Source organism: Eschrichtius robustus, chromosome 4 (assembly GCF_028021215.1).
Source record: "Eschrichtius robustus isolate mEscRob2 chromosome 4, mEscRob2.pri, whole genome shotgun sequence".
Lineage (NCBI taxonomy): Eukaryota > Metazoa > Chordata > Mammalia > Artiodactyla > Eschrichtiidae > Eschrichtius > Eschrichtius robustus.
This window is the reverse complement of record NC_090827.1, coordinates 31,662,147-31,685,282: the sequence shown is the minus strand read 5'-3', so window position 1 is coordinate 31,685,282 and position 23,136 is coordinate 31,662,147. Positions and strand designations below refer to the sequence as shown.

General features: G+C 45.0%; 1 pseudogene; it reads left to right on the top strand.

Annotated features, from left to right (window-relative positions):
• LOC137763433 (transmembrane 9 superfamily member 1-like) overlaps positions 1-21,842 on the top strand; it is a 90,775-nt pseudogene extending 68,933 nt beyond the window's left edge.
• Positions 21,843-23,136: the final 1,294 nt, after the last annotated feature.

Genomic DNA, 23,136 nt, shown 5'->3' with positions numbered 1-23,136 from the left:
TGAGATGTAGTCAAAGATTTATTCAGAGGAAAAGTCATAATCTTAAAACCTTTTTAGCTTAAGAATGAATATGAAGGAAGTGACTATTCAAGAAGACTAAAAAAAGAATAATTTTTAAAATCTAAGGAAAATAGAATTTAAAATGAAAGCAGAATATGATGTTGTTGAAAACAAAGTCAGTGGAATTGATTGTTGGGAGACAGTGCTCCCATGGGTGGCTTGCATTTCTGCACATCTCAGGAGCAGACACACTGACTACTTTTGTTCTAGACTATCTTTTCAAGGAGGTTTGTGTAGCAAACAGCTTGGGAAGCTAGAGAGAGTGCCCCTACCTGGAGCCAAGGGCAGGCATTCTTACTTTCCTTATGAAAGAGTTGAGTTTGCTAAGCTTAGGATTCAGATTCCTCTCCTCCAACCTACTACGTGAGAATGCAACACGCGGCCTCCATGGCAAGGACCTGTGGGAAGTGGCAAAAATGCTGATACTCTAGCTGTCTCGGACCTGGGAGGCTTGCATCCTCTACCAACAGACTAACTAACCTGTTAGCTTGCAAATAGGATAAAACCTCAGACCCTTTGCAGGTCTTCATGTTGATAAAGAAATCCAGAGCTGCTTCATCACAGAAAAGAGAAAACAGCTACAATAATAAATAATCCACTAAGTTAGACTAATCAAGGAAAAAGGGGAAAAATACAAATAAAGTTAGGAATTAGAAACTGGATTAACACACATATATAGGAAACTATAATTCTTTTTTTTTTAAACTTTATTTATTGAGATGTATTTAACATATAACATCATATTAGTTTCAGGTGTAAAATAATGATAATAATGACTTGATATTTGTATATAAGAAATTAAAATTCTTGTAAAAGAATCATTTGTACAAATATGTATTCCTATTTTCAAAGTCTGAGTGAAATGGATCATTTTTGAGGAAAATATAAATTATCAAAATTCATTCAAAAAGAAGCAGGAAACTTAAACAGGCTCGTTTCATACCAGAAATTGAGAGGCCAACGCCAAAGTCTTGGTCTACTTAGCAGATCAGCCATGTTCTCCCAGGACTTGTCTGCTTGCTTTTTCCTGGCCATCGATCAAAGGTGGATACCTCAGTCGGCAAGGCCGGTGTTTGTCTCTGGCTGGAGTTGAAAGTGGAGGTGAAATCTGCCAGTCTTGACTCCACACATTATGATGTGATAAAATGACCTAACAAGTCACACTTTTTGCACTGGAGAAAGGAGGTTGGGGGGGGGGAGGGAATAATTTTTATTACGTAATACACACACATATTTCTTATGAACCCTATCCTTTAAATCTTATGCCATTTTCTTTATTTATAAAATAATACATTTGCCCTGGAAATGCCAGCTCAAAAGTGACTGATTTTGATTGGACAAGGACAGTGAGATCACCAGAAAGAGTCTTTTGGTGCATGTCAGTGCCTTTCTTGGGTTCAATCTACCACCATATACGATGGCCCTTGCCCGGACACTCCACCCATTACAATAAAGCGGTGGTTCTCCAACCCGCAGCGTCAGCATTACCCAAAAACTTGCTGGAAATGCACTTTCTCAAGCCCCATCCCAGATCTACTGATTCACAAACTCTGGGGGTGGTACCCAGGAGTCTGTGTTTCAACAAGCCCCTCCCCTCTGGGTGATTCTGATGCAGACAAGTTTGAGAAGTGCTGTAATAGACCTCGTTCATGTCATCAAATTTAGCATCTATCAGAGCCCACTTCCTGTTGGTTGCATCAAAACGACTCAGAAGGAAAAAATTTTGCAGCCCCCCTCTCGCTATAAATAGTGAACACTTGCTTACCAGCAGCTGGAGTTCCGGCCCATCCTTGTTGGAGCTCTCTATCTCCATCAGACAGCTGCTGCAGAATACCAATAGCTGAAAGAACAAGGATATTCAGCTGTGCTGGGGGGAAATTAGACCATCTTTTAGGTCTTGCCCCATAAAGTCACAAAGCAGATTTGCAGTAGAAGTTTAGGAAAGGAAGGGTTGCCCCACTTTTTTTTTTAATGAGCAAAGTTAAGATGGAACTAATACACAGCTACAGACCCTAATCCTAACTACATGTGAGATTTACAGAGACAGCAAGATCTAATGCTGAGGCAAAAAAACTGAAAGGACCAGAAACCTGAATCCTTTCCCTATCTCGGTTACTAATTCACCACATGACCTTGGGAACATTACTCAAGCTTTGAATTCTTTACTATTCCTGTCTGTGAAATATGAGAGATAATAACCCCTCCTCCCCCCATCACAGACTGATGGGGAGATTCATTTCAACCTCCAGAAAAGAAGTTTTTAAGAGAAAAGAGCCACAGGTAGAGATGGCCCTAAGGTACCTCAGGCCGGTCTCACCCACCTCCTCCCAAACTCAGGGAGAAGTTGGGGAAAAGCTAGGATTTTAAAGACTCCCTAGCTCATGCACATGAATAACCTGAGCTTCTAACCCAGCACTGACACCCGCAAGAAGGCAGACTGGGCCACTTCAGCCCTTGGTTTGTCCCTCTGATTGGGAGGGTGGGGAGAGGTGTAGGGTGTCTTTTTTTTTTTTTTGGTTTTCAAAGCACCTTTATGGGAAATGATCTGATTTGATTCTAACTACAACCTCATGTGGCAGGCAGGACAGGTAGTATTATTTGCATTTGGTTGATGAAGAAACATACTTGCTCAGAAGTAACTTCAAGATTACATGGATAGTGGATTGCAGAGTTGATATCAGAACCCAGGGCTCCCGACTCGAAGCTTCTCTGTTGGTAATAAGGTCCCAACTATCACTCCTACGTAGTCATTTTTTTCCATTCCTACCTCTCAGCTTTTTTAACTGGCTCCTGTACACTCTACCTAATTTTCCCTGTCATGCTTTTTTCTTCAGCAATTTCTATCTTAGGGCACTTTTCCTTAGTCTACTCCAGACCTTCCTACACCTTATCCCTCTTCTTCTAGGCCTTCATCCTGTCAAGTCATACTTGCTCATTTCGGAGAATCTCAACATACTAGGGTCTAACCAGTGGTTCTCAACAGGGGCCTTTATCTTTTTTTTTTTTTAATACTTATTTATTTATTTGGCTGCACCGGGTCTTAGTTGCGGCTCGCAGGATCTTAAATTGTGGCATGCAGGATCTAGTTCCCTGACCAGGGATCGAACGTGGGCCACGTGCATTGGGAGCAAGGAGTCTTAGCCACTGGACCACAGGGGAAGTCCGTCAACAGGGGGCTTTTGTCTCTCAGAGACATTTGGAGATATGTCTGGAGATATTTTTGATTGTCACTACGGGGGGACGCTACTGATATCTAGTAAGAAGCCAGGGATGGCGCATCTTACAAGGCATAGGACAGCCTCACAACAAAGAATTATCCAGCCCAAAATGTCATTAGTGCCGATGGTGAAACCCTGCTCTAATCCAGCGCCTGGGGAAGCCTTGCCTGACTCCTGACTTGCTCTTTGTAGGTGGAACAGCTGCGCCAGGCCATAAGGGAACTATACTATTTTGAATTTGTGGTGGACAACTTGCCAATCTGTGGCTTTGTGGGCTACATGGAGGAGAGTGGCTTCCTGCCTCACAGCCACAAGGCAGGACTCTGGACCTATTTAGACTTCCACCTAGAATTCCACAGAGACTGGATTACATGTGCCAGAGTCTCAGTGCGGGATGTCAAGCCCCACAGTTTAGATGGGTTATGACCTGATGAGTTCCTAGGCCTCACCCACACCTGCAGCGTGCACTGGTCTGAGACGTCAGGTGAGCGTTGGAGTGACAGGTGCATGGTGATGATGGCGGTTTCTTTCCCCAAATACTGGAAATCCATTGGTAGTCCATCATCAATTCCATGGTGCTTGTGCTTTTACTGGTGGGTTTTGTGGCTGTCATTCTCACGCGTGTGCTTTGAAAGGACCTGGCTCGGTACAACTTGGATGAAGAGCCAACCTCTGGAGGTTCTGGTGATGACTTTGACCAAGGTAACAATGGCTAGAAAATTATCCATACAGATGTCTCCCACTTCCCTGCATATCGTGGTCTGCTCTGTGCTGTGCTTGGTGTGGGTGCCCAGTTCCCGGCCCTTGGCACTGGTGAGGTGATAAAAAATTAATCAGGGATTTCTCTCAAGGGGTAGAACTAAGTAGGTGGTTTGTTCAGAATAAGATCTGCAGATCTTCTCTTCTGTCCAAGGTGAGGGGCAGACCTAAGGGGTGGATGGCTCTAGCAAGGATGTGTATATTCTATTGTTATTCTACTGTGGGTTTTCTAGACAACAGAACTGGGGGATATTGTTTGGATGGAAGCCCTGGGTCTGGGAGAAAGCGGGCTGGCTGATTCCTCTGAAATTGCCAGAAGAGGGTCGGGTGAAACCTAACACAGGCTTTCCACTACCACCCTGCAGGCATTATGGTCATGGCACTGCTGGGCACATTCAGTGTGCACCATCCTGGGGCCATTAACTCAGCAGCCATCCTGTATGCCCTGACTTGCTGCATCTCTAGCTACATGTCCAGCCGCTTCCACTGGCAGATCAGAGGCCAGTGTTGGGTGTGGAACACCATTCTCACCGCCAGTCTCTTCTCCGGTGAGGACAGCCCTTTCCCTGGTGGGCCAGTTTAGGAACTTAGAACACATCATGGAACCTGCTTTCTCATCCTGGATCTGCCAGTTCGAGGCTGTGCTGACCTGCAGACGACTGAGCACCGGTTGCGAGGGTGCCTTTTTCTTAATTGAAGTATAGTTGATTTACAATGTTGTGTTAGTTTCAGGTGTACAGCAAAGGGATTCAGATATATATATATATAAAATATTCTTTATAATATGTATATTTTGATAATATATGTATATGTATATATTTATAATTTATGTATATATTCTTTTTCAGATTCTTTTCCACTACAGTTTATTACAAGGTTTTGAATATAGTTCACTGTGCTATACAGAAGGTCCTTGTTGTTTATCGATTTTATGCATATAGTAGTTTGTATCTCCTAATCCCAAACTCCTAATTTATCCCTCCCCATCCTTTCCCTTTTGGTAACCATAAGTTTGTTTTCTATGTCTGTGAGTCTATTTCTGTTTTGTAAGTTCATTTGTATCATTATTTTAGATCCCACATATAAGTGATATCAGATGATGTTTGTGGAGGGTGCTTTTTCAGGATTCTCTCTTATCCCGTGGCTCCCCTGATCAAATGTTTTGAGCCCAAAATAGGGTTAACTGCCTCACAAATGAAAGGTACCTATAGAGAAACTAGGTGGGTTTTTCTAAATCAGAGGGTAAAGATTACATCCCATGTCACCGCCTGGACAATCTCTCCCCCAGCACAAGCCCTTCTAAGAGGTCTGTGCTCCGCCCCACCTCCTTCCGTTGGGAGCTTCCTCAGAACCTGTCTTTTCTGCACTCTTTCTTTATGCATTCTTTTTTTTTTTAATAAATTTTTATTTATTTATTTATTTATTTATTTGTTGTTGTCTGTGTTGGGTCTTCGTTGCTGCGCGTGGACTTTCTCTAGTTGCGGCGAGCAGGGGCTACTCTTCGTTGCAGTGCGCGGGCTTCTCATTGCAGTGGCTTCTCTTGTTGCGGAGCACAGGCTCTAGGCGCGCGGGCTTCAGTAGTTGTGGCTCGCGGGTTCTAGAGCGCAGGCTCAGTAGTTGTGGTGCCCGGGCTTAGTTGCTCCGCGGCCTGTGGGATCTTCCTGGACCAGGGCTTGAACCCATGTCCCCTGCATTGGCAGGGGGATTCTTAACCACTGCACCACCAGGGAAGTCCCCCTTTATGCATTCTGACTGCTCCATACATGTGTGTTAAACGAAAGGTAAAAGAAGAGTGAATGGCTTAATTCTTCCCCTTTGAGAGAACGCTCGACACACATTTTATCCTACTTTCGCTTGATTGTTACAGTCAACCACGTGCCCTGCATTATCCCCACCGAGGACTGCCTGGGGCCATTGCTTCTTGAGATGTAGGATTTTATCACAATAAGGAGCCTTAGTTGTTGTTCAGACGACCTTCTTTTACATATTAAACTGAGGCTCAGGGAGAAGATATGACCTGGATAGCTGTTTTGTCTAGAAACTTTGTTGTTAAGGTATTAAGTGATTGAGTGATAATCACTATATCAAAGGGCTTAGAAACCTTCAGAAGCCAAGGATAGATCTGGGATAAAAATAGCATCTGGGCATTGTCTTTGAGGCATGAAGAGAGGACTCACACAGAATTCAGCATTTACCCCTGTGTTAATACAACTCAACTAATTCAGCCACAGTCAAAGAGAATGAAAGTTTAGAAATAGGGTTAATGCCTTTTGGCTCCCACAGACCTGCCTGAGTCCTTTCAAGGGTTAGAGACTGCCCCTTCCAAAGCCCTAGGGGAGAGGGAATGTGCCCTCAAGGGTCTCTTTTTTTTAAATTGAAGTATAGTTGATGTACAGTGTTGTGTTAGTTTTGGAGGTACAGCAAAGTGATTCAGATATATTATGTATATATATTCTTTTTCATATTCTTTTACATTATGGTTTATTATAAGATACTGAATATAATTCCCTGTGCTATACAGTAGGTCCTTGTTGTTTATCTATTTTATATATAGTAGTTTGTATCTGCTAACTCCAAGCTCCTAATGTATCCCTCCTCCACCCCCTTTCCCCTTTGGTAACCATAAGTTTGTTCTCTATGTCTCTGAATCTGTTTGTGTTTTATAAATAAGTTCATTTGTGTCATATTTTAGATTCCACATATAAGTGATATGATATGGTGTTTGTCTCTGTCCGACTTACTTCACTTAGTATGATAATCTCTAGGTCCATCCATGTTGCTGCGAATGGCATTTTTTCATTCTTTTTTAGGGCTGAGTAGTATTCCATTATATATACACCGTATCTTCTTTATCCATTCATCTGTCGATGGACACTCAGGTTGCTTCCGTGTCTTGGCTATTGTAAATAGTACTGCTATGAACATTGGGGTGCATGTATCTTTTCACATTAGAGTTGTCTCTGGATATATGCCCAAGAGTGGGGTTGCTGGATCATATGGCAATTCTATTTTTAGTTTTTTTAAAAAAATAAATTTATTTATTTTATTTATTTTTGGCTACGTTGGGTTTTCATTGCTGTGTGCAGGCTTTCTCTAGTTGCAGCAAGTGGGGGCTACTCTTCGTTGCAGTGTGCGGGCTTCTCTTTGCAGTAGCTTCTCTTGTTGTGGAGCACGGGCTCTAGGCACACGGGCTTCAGTAGTTGTAGCATGAGGGCTCAGTAGTTGTGGCTCTCGGGCTCTAGAGCGCAGGCTCAGTAGTTGTGGTGCATGGGCTTAGTTACTCCGTGGCATGTGGGATTTTTGCGGACCAGGGATCGAATCCGTGTCCCCTGCATTGGCAGGTGGATTCTGAACCACTGTGCCACCAGGGAAGCCCTATTTTTAGTTTTTTAAGGAACCTTCACACTGTTTTCCATAGTGGCTGCACCAATTTACATTCCCACCAACAGTGTAGGAGGGTCTCTTAATGTATCCCTCAAGGAATACAATCAAGAATTTTATAGCTGTTCTGAGCTCTCCTCACTTGTTCTAATCAATGTACGAGGGAGGCCTTGGGTTTTGTCCATCTTAGAGATGAAAAACTTGGGACCTGGGGAGGAGCATCCTGCTCAGGTGGACGAGTCATCATCCAGAAAGGAATTCGAAGCTTAAAATGAAGTCCACCAGCAAGGTAGGCCTGGGTGGAGTTCTAAGGTTCAGAAGCCTGTCCTGTCTTTGTCATCTCCCCTTTCTCTGCTCCTACTTGTTGTCTTACTTTCTTTGTAGATGTTGCCTCCTCAACCTCATGTCTGCCCAACACCCTAGTGTCTGGGGCTTACCCTCTCTGGCCTCACCTCAGGTCCTCTCGAAAGCCAACTACACTTTTCTACTCGAGGCCTCCCTCTTGATCTCCCCTCCCAAAATAACTTGCTTCTCCTGCATTGACACATTTTTGCAATGTAAAAGGTTGCTAGTTCAGATCCAGCAACAAGAGACCAGAAAGGGGGACAGATGGCCAGAGACGGCCTCCTCCCTCTGATAGCAAAGTAGGGCCATGTTCAATTCATACCACATGATTTGCTGAAGTGGTATGTTCTCTCTTGCAAGGATATACGCAGAAGGCCTCAAGCAAGACAGAAAAAGGTCCCCACAAGTCCCCCAAACATAACTCTTCCATGATCATAGCACCGCCATTTGTATACTGTCTACCAGGTGTCAGACGCCCCAAGTCTCACCCCCATCCTATGAGGTGCTACTGCCCCCATGTTACAGATGAGAAAACTGAGGCTCAGAGACATTAGTATGAGATTGAATGTGAACCCAGGTCTGCTTGACTCCAGCACCCAGGCTCCTAACTTTCTTCTACATTCAGCTTAACTCTGAGACGGCTGACTCATTCCAAGCTGCACCGAGAGCCAGGCAGCGTCCTAACATGCGGAGTTGGGTCATTCTCCTCGCCCTCCTCTTCTGTATCCCAAACTCTCACCCCTGTGGGAACCTGAGTTCCTGCGGTTTTTCTTTCTGCCCTGCCCCCGCTCTCTTCTACCTCTCTACCTCTCATGGGTGGTTTCTGATGGAAAGGTGTTGACAGCTCTTTATAACTATCCTTTTAGTTCTCCTTAAAAACAAAACAAAACAAAAAAAACTACATTCATATTTTAAAACGTGGAAGCATGGCTCAGTGATGTAAAAAAATTATGCCAGAACAAAGAACATAAAAGACAGAACCCTTAGAAGGAGACATATCAGCCTGCACAACCCGTTGCAAAGCTACACGACGAATAAATCACAAACGCCTCCAACAGCTGCTGTGCCCTGGAAAGGCTCTCTGGAACAAGCAGCAGTGAGAGTCTTTGTGCTTACCTTGCAAACCTCGCCAGGGCTAAAGCCCTGGCACCATCAGAGAAGAAAGTTGGGGCATGGAACCAGCCCTTAACTAGGAGTCAGTCAACTACTAAACACTGAGCAAGCATGAGGAGTCAGTCAGCATCTCTGGGCCTCATCTGGAGAGCTTTTTGTTTGTTTGTTTGTTTGTTTTGGTTTTTTTGGAGAACGTTCTTAAGGTCCAGCTCTCCCCTGCCACTCTGATTGAATATCTCTCAGATGAAGCCTAGGAATTGCTATATTTTAAAATTTCCCTGAGTGATCCCTACCCACGGCCAGATTTGGGAACCACTGAATGAGATGATATCTAAGATACCTTCCAACTCTAAGAACTTATGACAGTTTCCCTTACCCCACTAAGGGCAACTTGATAGCATCGCCACATAGCTGGTATTGCCAAGTACATCCCAAATGTCACATAAAACAGGGACACTGGTTTCTGTTGCAGAACAGAGACCGTGAGGATGGATTTGAATGACCATTTGAAATCAAGACCCAGGGAGGGGCTTGGCTGCCACCCAGGAGAGAATGGGGTTTGGCTCTTGCCTGTCTGGATGGAAGGGAGTGGATAGGGCACTGGTAACATGTACTTGACAGAATCCCGCTGGAAAGAGTGACTCCTTTAAACAAAGCAAATTCCTTGCTTTCAAGTTTATTGACAAACATAGCCAACTTAAGAGTTTATGTTTTGTATCTAAATATCCTTGATGAGCAAAATTTCAGTGATAATAACATCTGGTGGGGAAGAGATTTTAGACAGCAAAATGTGAGACGGTAGTTCTTACTTTGGAGAATTTTTTTTTTTTTTTTTTTTTTTAATGTATTTGGCTGCACAGGGTCTTACTTGTGGCATGTGGGATCTAGTTCCCTGACCAGGAATCAAACCCAGGCCCCCTGCATTGGAAGCACAGAGTCTTAACTGCTGAGCCACCACGGAAGTCCCTGGAGGCTTTTTTTTAAAACTTCTATTACTGTTATGAGTTGAATTGTGTCTCCAACCCCCCGCCCCACCAAAAAAAAAAAAAAAAAAAAGATATGCTGAAGTCTGGATTCCAGGACCTTAGAATGTGACATCATTTGGAAACAGGATCTTTGCAGAAGTCAAGTTAAAATGAGGTCATGAGTGTGGGCCGTAATCCAGTGTGGCTGGGTCCTTATAAAAGGAGGAAAATAATACACAGAGATAGACATGCACTCCGGGAAGACCATGTAAAGACACACATGGAGAAAATGCCATGTGCCTGGAGGGATACACCTATAAGCCAAGGATTGCTGGCAAGCACGAGAAGCTGGGAAAAGACAAAGGATTCCCCTACTGGTTTCAGAGGGAGCGTGGGCCCTGCTGACACCCTGATTTTGGACTTAGCCTCTAGAATTGTGAGACAATACATTTCTGTTGTTTTAAGCCACTCAGTTTATGGTACTTTGTTACAGAAACCCTAGGAAACGAATACAATTACCAACCTAGACTTTAAAATAATGATAATAATAACAACAACAATAATGGCCACCATCTATTGCTTGGTTTTACATGCATGGTCTCATTTAATCCTCTCGATAACCATAAAATGGGTTTATCATCCCTAGTTTTATTCTATTGTCATCTCCATTTCTTTAAAAAAGGCAGGTGTGACCAAGTAAGGTTAAGAAATTTGCTGAAGATTAGACAGCTCTAAAAAGGAATGGGACTTGAACTTGATCTTGGGCTATCTGACCCCAAAGCCTTACTGCTGCTGACCCTAGAGTAGCCTCCGCGGAAGAACTTAACCTAGAAAAGTAAACCTAAGCAATTCCTCAACTACTGACGCCAATATTTATGGCCTAGTGTCATTATTTTGTTTAAAGTAAAATTGCAGGCCAGATACCTATGATTAGGTAAATACCAAAGCACATTAAGTAAAATGTAAAATGGTTTTAAGTTAAGTCATCTGAGATTTAAATCAAATAAGCAGGGATAAGACCCTGCTTCTATTAATATAAGCTAATCAATGCTTGAGTCTATGTATTTATAATAGAAGTGACAAAAACAGTGATATAAGAAGTGTGACTGTTTTTATTTTACAGTTGATGAAACTGAGCCACTTCAGAGAGTGAAGTTTTTATCTTAGAGATGCTCTGTACAAACTTCCAGAATTAGGGTTGATTGGAGTTGTTTCAGGATAATGGGTCTTTCCCAAATGGAACACTTTCTTATGCAATATAATACAAGAAATTTTAGAAGCTCCCATCAAAGGAGCTCTCCTGCTTTCTGAAGCTTAACTTTTAGGCAATAAAAGCTTTGGCCTCAAAGTGGCAGCACAAAGATCAGATACAGGGAAAACATGACTGACATTACCTTGTGGTATTTTCAATGATGAAACCAAAACTGAACCGATTCTTTTTTAAGCTGTGTTGTCATGTTTATACGTAGATAACTCAAGCAGAAATTTCCTGAGAAAGCTCATGGGTCACCAGTATGACATACTTGGAGCTTGATCTTATGGAAGAATTCTCACATGTTGATTCTAGCCTCTAGAATTAAGCGTGTGGAAGAGTTGGTGTCAGCCCTGCCTGCCCTCTGTTGGCACACAGATCTGCAGGAATGCTCCCTCAGACAGGCTCAGACATGCCCGCGCCTAGGAGATGTGGCTTTTGTCAACGGCCTCGGTCCATCAGATGCAGGAGTGAGGCATGGCCATGACAGCTGGGCACCCCCCTACTCTCTGAATCTTCCACACCCTTCACCCTACTGCCCCATCCTCCTTTGTTGGAAGCTGCTTTTCCTCAAGCACTAGTATTCAAGATAAACATTTCAATTGTATTTCTTATTCATTTTCCCTGTTTTGTTTCCTAGATTTTCAAGGTTTTTTGTTTTTGTTTTTCCTACTGAGCATGGTAGGTTAAATAGGCTTTTGTGGGCTAGTCTGGGAACATTGTTTCCAGTAAAAAATGCATTCTGTGTTGGAAACAAACAGCATACACAGAGAAACATGGTGAACACCACCTCTCTGTAGAGTGGGGACTGCCTGCCCAGCCTCATGTATCTGAGTGAAAGCCTCCAAGGTTCTCTTTTGAAATCAAGTCAGCCCCCCTTTTTTTTTTTAATGTCTCAATCTGGGTTGGAAGGCTATGAATCTGGCCACATGTGGGAGATCCTAAGAAATAAACGGTTTTGATGTTTGTATCATCCGTTTTCTAACTGGCAGAGAGGGTTAGAAATAAAGTGATATGACTGCCTTCTTCCTCTTTAGGGAAACACCAGCCCTCTGAGGAGAAGGTGGTGGGAAGTGATTGAACTGTTCATTCACTTGACAAAGATAATTTCCTTAATTAATTAAATCATCCAGCAACTATATACTGAGTGTTACAACCAGCTGGTCACTGTTCTAGGTGTTCCAGCGGAAATTCTGACTGAACAAACAAGGTCTGTGGGGTGACTGACACGAGGTAACAGAATAATACACATAAACAACAACATGTTGTCGCAAACGCTATGATGAAAATGAAACAGAGGAAGAATTAAACCCGAGAGGTGTGCCCAGGTAGCTCCTTTTGATTGGGTGGCCAGGAAGGCCTCCCTGAGGAGGGACTTTTACACTAACACCAAAACCCAGCTGTGGGAAGCTATAGGGAAAAGAATTCCAGGTAAAGCGAACAGGAAGTGCAAAGGCCCTGAGGTAGGAGAGAACTTGATTTTATCCCAAGAACAAAAGGGTCAGTGTGACTGGAGTGTAGCAACTGAGAAGGAAGGAGGGTAATGTGAGAGTTGCTTGCAGAGCTGGTCAGGGACCACATCCTACAGGGCCTTGCAACCAGGGTAAACTGTTTAGATCTGATCCTAAGTACATGCGCAACGCTGGGAGGTTTTAAGCAGGGCAATGTCTTCAGTGAACTGACTTGAAAGGCCTCTCTCCTACTCCATGAGAAGGCAAGAGTAGAAGCCGTAGTTTTAATTAACGACAGCAGGGACAATTGTGGCCAACAGGTACTGTGTACGTACCATGTGCCTGGGATTCTTTAAAGTGCTTTACCTGCATTACTTTGATGAATCCTCATGACCGATCTATGGAGTAGAAATTATTAGAATTTCCATATTACACAGAAAGAAAATAAAGCCTAAAAAGTAAAGCAACGTGTCTCCAGCTAGTAGGTTTTTTTTTTAAAATATTCTTTTATAATTATATAAGTTAATAATAGTCATTATAAGAAAACTGTTTTTTGGTTTTTTTTAAAATCTTTTGGCTGCGCTGTGTGGCATGTGGGATCTTAGTTCTCCAACCAGAGATTGAGCCCAGGATCCCTGCACTGACAGCGCGGAGTCTTAACCACTGGACCACCAGGGAAGTCCCAAGAAAACTGTTTTAAATGAACAAAAAGAAAAAAACTAAAGCACTTGAGATCACATTGTCCTGAGACAACGTTAACATTTTAGCTTATGTTTTTCCAGTCGTTGTGCTATGCAAATACATTATCTACTGTTCTCAAAAGCATAAGACCACTTACTTCTATACATGACGTAATTCCTAGATTACAGATTTTTGTTTACATTTTTATTATTACTTTTAAGAATACTGCCCACAAATCCATTTTGAATGACAGTATGAAAAAAAAAGTTAAATCGTAATACACAGAATCAAGTATACTATTGGATAGTTAACTAATATGAAAAAATTTTTTTAAATTAATTTATTTATTTTTGGCTGCGTTGGGTCTTCGTTGCTGCGCACGGGCTTTCTCTAGTTGCGGCGAGCAGGGGATACTCTTCGTTGGGGTATGCGGGCTTCTTACTGTGGTGGCTTCTCTTGTTGCGGAGCACAGGCTCTAGGCACACGGGCTTCAGTAGTTGTGGCACGCAGGCTCAGTAGTTGTGGCTCGCGGGCTCTAGAGCGCAGGCTCAGTAGTTGTGGCACATGGGCTTAGTTGCTCCATGGCATGTGGGATCTTCCTGGACCAGGGCTCAAACCCGTGTCCCCTGCATTGGCCGGAGGATTCTTAACCACTGTGCCACCAGGGAAACCCCATACAACATTGTTGATAGAGGTTACTCTTGGTTGTTAGGGTTTCGAGTTTTACTTTCTTCTTTTTGATATTCTGCTTTTCTAATATCTCTACAAGTAGTGTTTTTCTTCTAAAAGTAATAAAGTAAATGATGATTTAAAATTATAGATTAAGAGTGGATTGTTGGGACTTCCCTGGTGGTGCAGTGGTTAAGAATCCGCCTGCCAATGCAGGGGACGCAGGTTCGAGCCCTGGTCCGGGAAGATCCCACATGCCGCGGAGCAGCTAAGCCCGTGAGCCACAACTACTGAGCCTGTGCTCTAGAGCCCGTAAGCCACAACTGCTGAGCAACCCCCGCTTGCCATAACTAGAGAAAGCCCGCACACAGCAACGAAGACCCAATGCAGCCAAAAATAAATAAATTAAAAAAAAAAAAAAAAAAGACTGGATTGTTTTGGGGCATTCCCTGGCAGTCCAGTGGTTAGGACTCGGTGCTTTCACTTCCAGGGCCCCAGGTTCCATCCCTGGTCAGGGAATTAAGATCCCGCAAGCCGTGCGGCACTGCCCGCCCCCACCGGTCCCCCGAGGAAAAGACTGGATTGTTTTTAATTTAATGAAGTTCTTCAAAAAATATTTTTTCTGTCCTATTCCATGTCCATAGCTCAAAAGTCATCTGTCAGACATAAATTGCTCCCAAGATGGCTATTCTCAGCAACCTGCTCCTGGTGGGCTTGTTTGGATTGGTCCCTCAATGGCAGAGAACACCTCCTGGCAACAAGCTCCCACACAGCTCCTAGACACCTACGTGTCCAGACTGTACTAGGCACCCCGAGTGCCTAGTGCAGCAGCAAACGTAACTTCTGCCCGCTACCTCAGCCACCATCACCAGAAAAACAAGCCAAACAACGTGCAGCCAAGTAGTATGTCATCTCAAACAAGAGAAGGTCACCTGGGACACCCCCATAAAAGCATACCTTCAAAGGTGGTCAAAAGGTACAAACTTCCAGTTACCATGTAAATAAGTACTAAGGATGTCATGTACACCGTGGTGACTACAGTTAACACTGCTGTATGATCTATAGGAATATAATTAAGAGAGTAAATCCTGAGTTCTCATCACAAGAACAAAAAATTGTTTTTGCTTTTTCTTTTTATTGTATCTATATGAGATGATGGATTCCAACTAACCATATTGTGGTAATCATTTCACAATCTATCTCAGTCAAACCACTATCCTGTACACCTTAAACTTACAGAGTGATGTATGTCAATTATATCTCAATAAAACTGGGAGGGGGAGGGGGTGAGCATACCTTCAGAGATAAAGTCAAAGTTTCCTCTGCAATCTGAGGCCAGCCATGTATATATATATGCTCTTGTGGTTTCATCCCCCATAATTCCATTTTGCATGACACCATGGAAATTGATGTAGGGCTTCCTCAAGTACTTTTCCTTTACCCAGCCAGCTTCTAGAATTGTTTCTCCACCACTGTCCTGTCATTTCCCTTTCCTCTGTATGTGGCTTTTCATGGTTTGGACAGCTATGGCTCCAATCCCAATACCACTACTGATATGACTGCAGATGAGTTATTTAAATTTATAGTCTCAGGTTTCCTCATCTATAAATGGAGATAATACCCTATAAGGTCATTTTCAGGATTAAATGAAATCACATGGATCAAGGTCCTGGGATACAGTAGACTGTCTCTAAGCACCATTTTCTTCTCACTTGTCTCCTGCCCTCCTATGCCCACCATCTAAAGGATCTCATCACTCTGCATGAGATGTGTGGTATGTGAAGGCCCAATGGGCCTTGATTTGAGCTCCATTCAGCCATGTTTTTGATGTGGGATCCTGGGCAAGTCTTTAAACCATCATGGTCTTGAGGATTACTCTGAGATACTAATGAGATAATAGATACCAAATCGCTTTCTATTCAAGATAGAGCTCTCCAAATACTAGAAGAGTATGGTAACAAGAGAAATAGGCCCTTGGAAAAAAATGAATCTATAAATGAGACACATCCACTGTATAACCCAAAATTTTTCAATAAGCATTTTCAGAAGGACTATTCTGAAATAGGAAAGTTAATTGCAAAATACCCAAATCTTATACAGGATTGGTGGGAGGTAAGAGAAAATTGACTTGCCCCTCTTTCTTATATACAACTTAGAATGAACCTAGCCTGCTTCAAATCACAATCTTTTGCCACACCTGAATGGGTAGGGAATCCCAGGGGAGGCCAGTCCAGAGAGGGGAAGCATAGGCAGCATGGAGAACGTGCCCTGTCTTCCCAGCTGAGCAATAACTAGGCTGCCCACACCCATAGGAAACCCATGCTCAGCCCATGCTTGAGGAACTGCCCAGATGCCAGGTTGGGAAAAGATGCTCAGGGCTTGTAGAAGACCTGCCCGCATAACACGGCAGCTCAACTAGCATTGTTCTCCAAGGCCCTGCACTGTCCTGCCACGGGGCTGCTTCTTTGTGTTCCTCTATCTTGAGCACAGGAACATCTGAGCTGGGTTCTGTAAATTGGGCTGAAAGATTTCCAAAGTTGGCCACAGCATTTTTTCCCAGGAACTGATCTATGGACTCAGCAAGGAGGATCAATAGGACCTTAAATGACCTGAAAGGACACTCTACATTTAAAAAGACTGCAGGTCCCCAACAAAGTCCATCTGAGGAAGGGGTGGCTTAGCGACAAGCCCCTCTGGGTGGGGGCTACCTATGTGTCAAGGATGTCATTTCAATGTCAGGGGTTCCAGAAACACTCTGTCAATCTGTCCTTGTTGGTAACTTGAGTTAACAAGGCCATGTGAATATTTTCATTTCTGGATTGAGTTCAGAATCAGAGTCCGGTTTGCTCTCCATCTATGTTGGAGTAGATAGTACCTGCATCCTCAAGGTGAAATTTCACAACCTAAGTCATCATAGCAAAAGGCCAGCCTCTCTTCTCATGCAGAGAAGAGGAAAAATATCCTTGAGTTGGGTGCCCAGGAAAAGATGGGCAACTCTATCACATCACAGGACCTATGGACCTTAATAAGCCTGATCTCTTTATTCAAAGTGCATGGTGGCCAAAGGAAGGTTAGGTCACTGTTAGTAGCCCATGAAGCAAAATGAGCTGCTCCACCAAGAATTTGGAAACCAGGTCACCCTCAGAAAGTTAGACTAAAATCTGCACGTATGATGGATTGGACTAGAATTCAGCGGGAGTAGACCAAGACAGTGACAGAATTTGTGACCGAAGAATTTGGAAATACCCCAAATTCCCATCAAAGTGACTTGACTGCAATATCAGGAAGGTAGATATGGAATGTGATTATGACTTTAAAAGTGTAAATCTGCCTAGTTAGGTGTATAGGATGCTGTGTGGAGAAACTGGTTTGAAGAGACTAGTGCATACAGAACGGAAGCCCAAACTCTCAGAAGCTGGCAGGGCCATCTAAGCAAGGATGGGTGGGCGGGGGGGTGGGTGCCTCATTCTTTCAGGGCATTGTGTCAGGGGCATTTCTCTGTGGACCATACAACAAATTTCATTTATTCTAACTCCAGGCTAAGCAAACATCTGGATGGAATTTGTCTTCTCAAGTACATTTATCTATAGAGACTGATCTTGCATGGCAACGTGAGTATTCTGGTCTGTTGGTAATAATTTGGGTATGTCCATCAGTCTCTGGGGTCTGGTTAATGCGAGTTTATTTGAGGAAGGTCAGGATCTCGGCCGTCATGAATGTCGTGACATTTGTGATAAATAAGACAGCTGGAAATGCCCTTCCATTCACTCTGTGGACAGTAATGTTAAAAGATACACAATGTACCTACCCCTGCAATGTTAGCATTTGCACATGACTGATTATAGGACCCAATAACTTTAATTATAGCCCAGTAAAATAATTTTTTTAAAAAGCAATAAAATAAACTGATACTTAAGAAAACATATTTGGTTTTGATGGTCATTGTATTTTTCAAGTTCCTGCATCCTATTGATTTTTCTGAAGTACTTTCTAAAGCAATCACCTCTTTGAAATCGTTTCCAATTTTTCTTTCTTCTTCTTTTTTTTTTTTTTCAAATCATGTCATTCAGCAGCTTCACCAGACCCAAGCCTGACAAGGGTTTTCGTAGCCCATAATGGAAAGACCAAAAGAAGCAGGCACACTGCGGAGGAAGAATATTTGTCCAGATTGGACCCAAATAGGGAGACCTGGGCTGTGTCTTCCCTTCCTCCATGCCCCCAAAGGGCTAAATTTAGTTTACAGGATATACTGCAATGACATTAACATGTTGCAAGAACAAGAATCAAGCCAAAGAGAGAAAAATAAGCTTAATGTGGTGCAAGATATTTAAATGCCATGGCAACTATGATGTCTTCTCTATTATTTAATTCACTTCCTCAGGTCAGGTCATCCTGCCCTCTCTCCCCTGCACTTCCTGTTGCTGTAATCAAATCAGGTCGCCCTGGATTTGTGAGTCCTCTTCATGACTGCAGTCGTGTCTATTTCCAGCAGAATGAATTTTCTCCATCTCTTCCTTTGCTCCCGGACCTTTATTTGGTGCCCTTGATGTTGCCAGTTGCTCTTCGCAGTGCTCCACATGCTGTAAATGCTTCCCTTTCATCCACATCTCTTCCCCCACACCCTTCTCCTCAGTGCTGCCCTCCCCGCCCCTCCCTCCATCTTCTGCAGTTGTCACTAACACAGTTAGAGCCACTTGATTAGCAACTCAGTGATTCAGAAGCCAAGAACCTTGGTTCTTCTGAAAGGCCCATGCTTCTCTTCCTAGAGCAAGATAAAAGTTCCTCCCTCACCCCCAGATCTCAGTGCCCTTAAGTTGAGATGACACGGGGGCTTGAATATTCCATTTGCCAGGGTTGCCCCTGCTTCTTCCCCTTTCTTTTTCTGTGCCTGTCCCTGGAGCTCTTCACGCTCTATTCAGCTTTTCCCCAGGAAAGGTGGACAGAGAAGGTTTGAGCTTAGCACTTTGGTAGCCCAACCTCCTCATTTACAGATGGGAAAACGAAGGTCCAGAGAGGTTAACTGACCAGTTGCATGGCTAGCCCTTGGAGGAACCAAAACAAATGGGGTGAAAACTCAATCACGGTGGCAGATTTGGTGGGAAAAAGTCTTGTTAAGGGGTGAGCAGTGCCAAAATGAGTATTGATGATTATTTAAGAGTTCTTTCACTCATTCTGCCCTCATCTCCCTGCCAGCAGTATAAGCAAAAGATCAAAGCAGAGCGGGCACACCAGTCATAGGTCCACCAGGACACCTGGCGAGACTCTGCCTTGTAGGAGCATGAAGACCCTGAAGACCGCCTGGGCCCCTCCAGCCCCTACCAGCAGGACAGGATGAGGGCTCAGTGACAGCCAGACTAATGAATTCCACACGAGTCCCACATCCACTAGGCTTTTCTCTATTTGCCAGCACAAATAGTGGTGAATTGACAGAATTTTTCCCCCTCAGTGTAAAAAGATGCATAAAATACATGATGCCTATGAAAATATATTTATTGCAAAAGTTTTATCAGTCTTGTAAGTAAGCACCAGCCCTCTCTGGGGAAAGACATGGGTGGTAAAATGAATAAAATAACTCAGTATTTTGACTGCTTCCTGCAGTGGAAGAGGGACTTCTGTTTCCCAAGCTGAGTGGGAAGAGAGGGATTTATCCTTGGATGCAGAGGAAGCAAGGCAGGGCAGCTTAGAAGAGCCACTCCTTGGTGTGAGCATGGAAGCAAGTCCCACCCCAGAGCCTGGCTGTCGGATGTCCTGAGCCACCCCTTTCCTCCCTGGTAGGGCTTGTTCTGGTGCATTGGGATCTGCTGAGTTAGGAGCTGAGCTCTGCTGCTGCCGCCCCACACTGTGATTAAGAGCTCATTGATTGATTTTCTAGCCCATGACCACACTGGTGGGGACAGAGTACGACAGAGGAGACTGGCGGGAAGCCAAGTGGAAAGAGGGTTTATGAAATGAGCTCTCAATGAAGAAAACTGTGGGAAAGAATGCAATGGAAGCAGATTTGGGGCCAGTAGATGTGGGAAAAGAGAACTCAGAAACGCTCTTCAGACTCGAACTGAAACAAAGCATTTTGTCAAACACAGGAAGAGGATCCAGTGTGTGAGAAAGACTCAGCACTGTTTATATAAAACAGAATATTCCTCTCTGCACAATCATCACGGACAAAGCTTCACCTTCCTTCTGTACCAGGCACTGTGCTGGGTTCTGGGGCTATAAAGAAGAATCAGTCAGTCAGTCTAGAGAAGGGGATTGAAAACACACAAAATGATGTGTAAAAATGCAAATGGCTCTGAAGGGAGTCATCAAAACGTTTTGCCTAAACTTTGGGCCCAGATCCAGCAGGCACGAGTGGTGGGGGGAGGGGGCTGGGACTGTGTCCCGGGTGCTGCCTGCCTCATGTGCAAACCTTTTTTAAAAAAATTTATTTAATTTATTTATTTATTTTTGGCTGCGTTGGGTCTTTGTTGCTGCGAGCGGGCTTTCTCTAGTTGCGGCGAGTGGGGGCTACTCTTCGTTGTGGTGCGCGGGCTTCTCAGTGCGGTGGCTTCCCTTGTTGCAGAGCATGGGCTCTAGGTGCGTGGGCTTCAGGAATTGCAGCACGCGGGCTCAGTAGTTGTGGCGCACAGGTTTAATTGCTCCGCGGCCTGTGGGATCTTCCCGGACCAGGCCTCGAACCCGTGTCCCCTGCATTGGCAGGTGGATTCTCGACCACTGCGCCACCAGGGAAGCCCCCTTATGTGCAAATCTGAGGAAGGTTCTGGCAGGAAGACCCTGGTCACTTCCCACCCCACCCCTTATGTCCAGAGGAAGTCTGCTGAAGTGATGGGGGCTGTGTGCAGGGTTCCAGGTGTTCAGGCTGGGAAAACCTCACAGCACCAAGGGGAGAGTTGGACATCCTCCTGTAAGCCTAAAGTTAGGGCAGGACACTTGTAACATGATTATCTCCCCTCCCCGCACTTAGCCACCCACCGTGAGCTCGTGTCTCTGTGACTCCACCTGTGTGTTTTGAGGGGAGATTTCTTCCAATCTACCCTGCCCCTGCCTCAGCCCCCTTTGAGTAAAGAAATAAATTATTTGTGTTTTCTTTAGCTTTCAGCATCTTTTTTTTTTTTTAATAAATTTATTTATTTATTTTTGACTGTGTTGGGTCTTCGTTGCTGTGCGTGGGCTTTCTCTAGTTGCGGCGAGCGGGGGCTACTCTTCGTTGTGGTGCGCGGGCTTCTCATTGCGGTGGCTTCTCTTGTTGCGGAGCACGGGCTCCAGGCGCGGGGGCTTCAGTAGTTGTGGCACGTGGGCTCAGTAGTTGTGGCTCACAGGCTCTAGACCGCAGTTGTGGCGCACGGGCTTAGCTGCTCTGCGGCATGTTGGATCTTCCCAGACCAGGGCTCGAACCAGTGTCCCCTGCATTGGCAGGCGGATTCTTAACCACTGCGTCAGCAGGGAAGTCCCTCGGCATCTTTTTTTTGCCCTGGAAAATAAACTGGGAACTGGAGGAGATGATTATCTGGCGGGTTTTTGTGCATCAGTGTAATATGTAAGAGAGGAGATATGTTTAAAAGAGGAAAATGAGAAAAAATATCATATAACTCAAAACCAGTGAGTGACCAAGCTCAGTACATGATGGCTGTTTTTTTTTTTTTTTTTTTTTAAATCAGAAATAAAATCCTGTTTCTGTGGGTCATGTTTGAAAATGATGTAATCCGAAGTGGAGCTTTCATCTTGCACTGCAGGAACCCCTTCTCTTTGCAGCTTTGGAGCCCAGGTATCTGCTCTGGAGGACTTTAAGGAGGTTAAATTTAAGCCAGAAGACTTCAGAAAGGTATCGACTAAGCCGGAAGGACCTCTGATCAATTTAGCCGAAGCTGGGGGACCTGATACCCGTGTAGCCGAAGCCTGTGATCTCCTAGGGGAGGAATCCAGGCTGGGAGGAGTGGCTTCCCAGGGCCCTTAGGCAGGTGAGCAGCACCAGGACCCAAGTTTCCTAACTCCTGGTCCAGGCCCCTTCCCTCTCTTTCTGAAACAGTCAGAAGGGGTTGGAATTTCTGGCAGTGTATGGGACAAATGTCCCTAGCATTGTTCTCTTTTTTCGCAGAGGAAAAACTGAATTTAATAAGAAACTCACAATACTCGATAAAAATACCTGGCATTTAAGCACAAAGCCAAAAGCAAGGCGTGGTCTCCCGGGTACTGGAAGTACTTTGAAATCCACAAAGTCTCATTCGTGGTTCAGAAAACAAAATGGAACAACTTTCTCGGCTCCCTCCTATCCTCCCCCCCGCCCCCTCCGTGCGGTAGCTGTTCTTGGCAGACACCCAGAGCGGCACCCGGTAATTCCACGGCACATTGTGTACATTTGCATACATTTAACCAGCTATTTACAGCCGCCCTTTGCCGCCACCTGTAAGAGGCAACGCCATAATGACGCTAAGTGGCGGGGCTGGGAAGCGGGTGCCCCGTGATGTTCTCCACTTAAAGAGCCCGAATCTGTGGAAGGCTGGCACTTGGAGAAACAGGGAGACGGCTGGGGACATCACACGTACAGGGGGGGAGGCGCGCCAGACGGAGGGTCCCTCCTCAGTAGCTCCGCTCGGTGGCTCCTTTTCTGTCACCACAAGCGCGAGGAGGGAACTGCCAGGCCTTCCGCGCCGCTTGTTTCCTGCCTGATAAAGAGCCCGCTGCCATTTGGATCTGCTGAATTTCTGAATCACCCGAGACGCCTGACGGTCCCGAGGAGGGTGGGGACGCAGCGCGCACGGGTGGGAGCCGCAGACCCGCATCTGGGCTGGATGTCACCCCCTTGAGTTTGGGAAACCTGCTCGCGGATGTGATGCGGCAACGCGGAGACACCTGCTCTCCAGTGCGTGCCGCACTCGTGCAGCTCCGGGTGGCAAACGGGGTGAAGTGGGGGCGAGGGCGAGAGGAAGTTGAGGCGCTGGAGCTTTAGGAACGCTGCCTTAGCTCGCCTTGCTCTTTGGAGGCTGTCCCGAGGGGGGACTGGCGGGCATTGCACGCGGACTTCCAAGTGGTCCCCGGCACGGTTGGAGGTGGGAGTTCTGAGCCCCAGAGGGCGGATACCCGGAGGTCCCAAGTGCCCGCGAGGAGCCCGCGGCGCCCAGGACCAGGCTTGGCGCTCGGAGCGCACCAAGCCTCGCAGAAGCAAAAGATAAACCCTGATGGGCCCGGGGGCTGGTGGGCTGGGGCGTAGCGTCAGCGCGGACCCCGAGCGTCTTTCGTTGTAAGGAGCC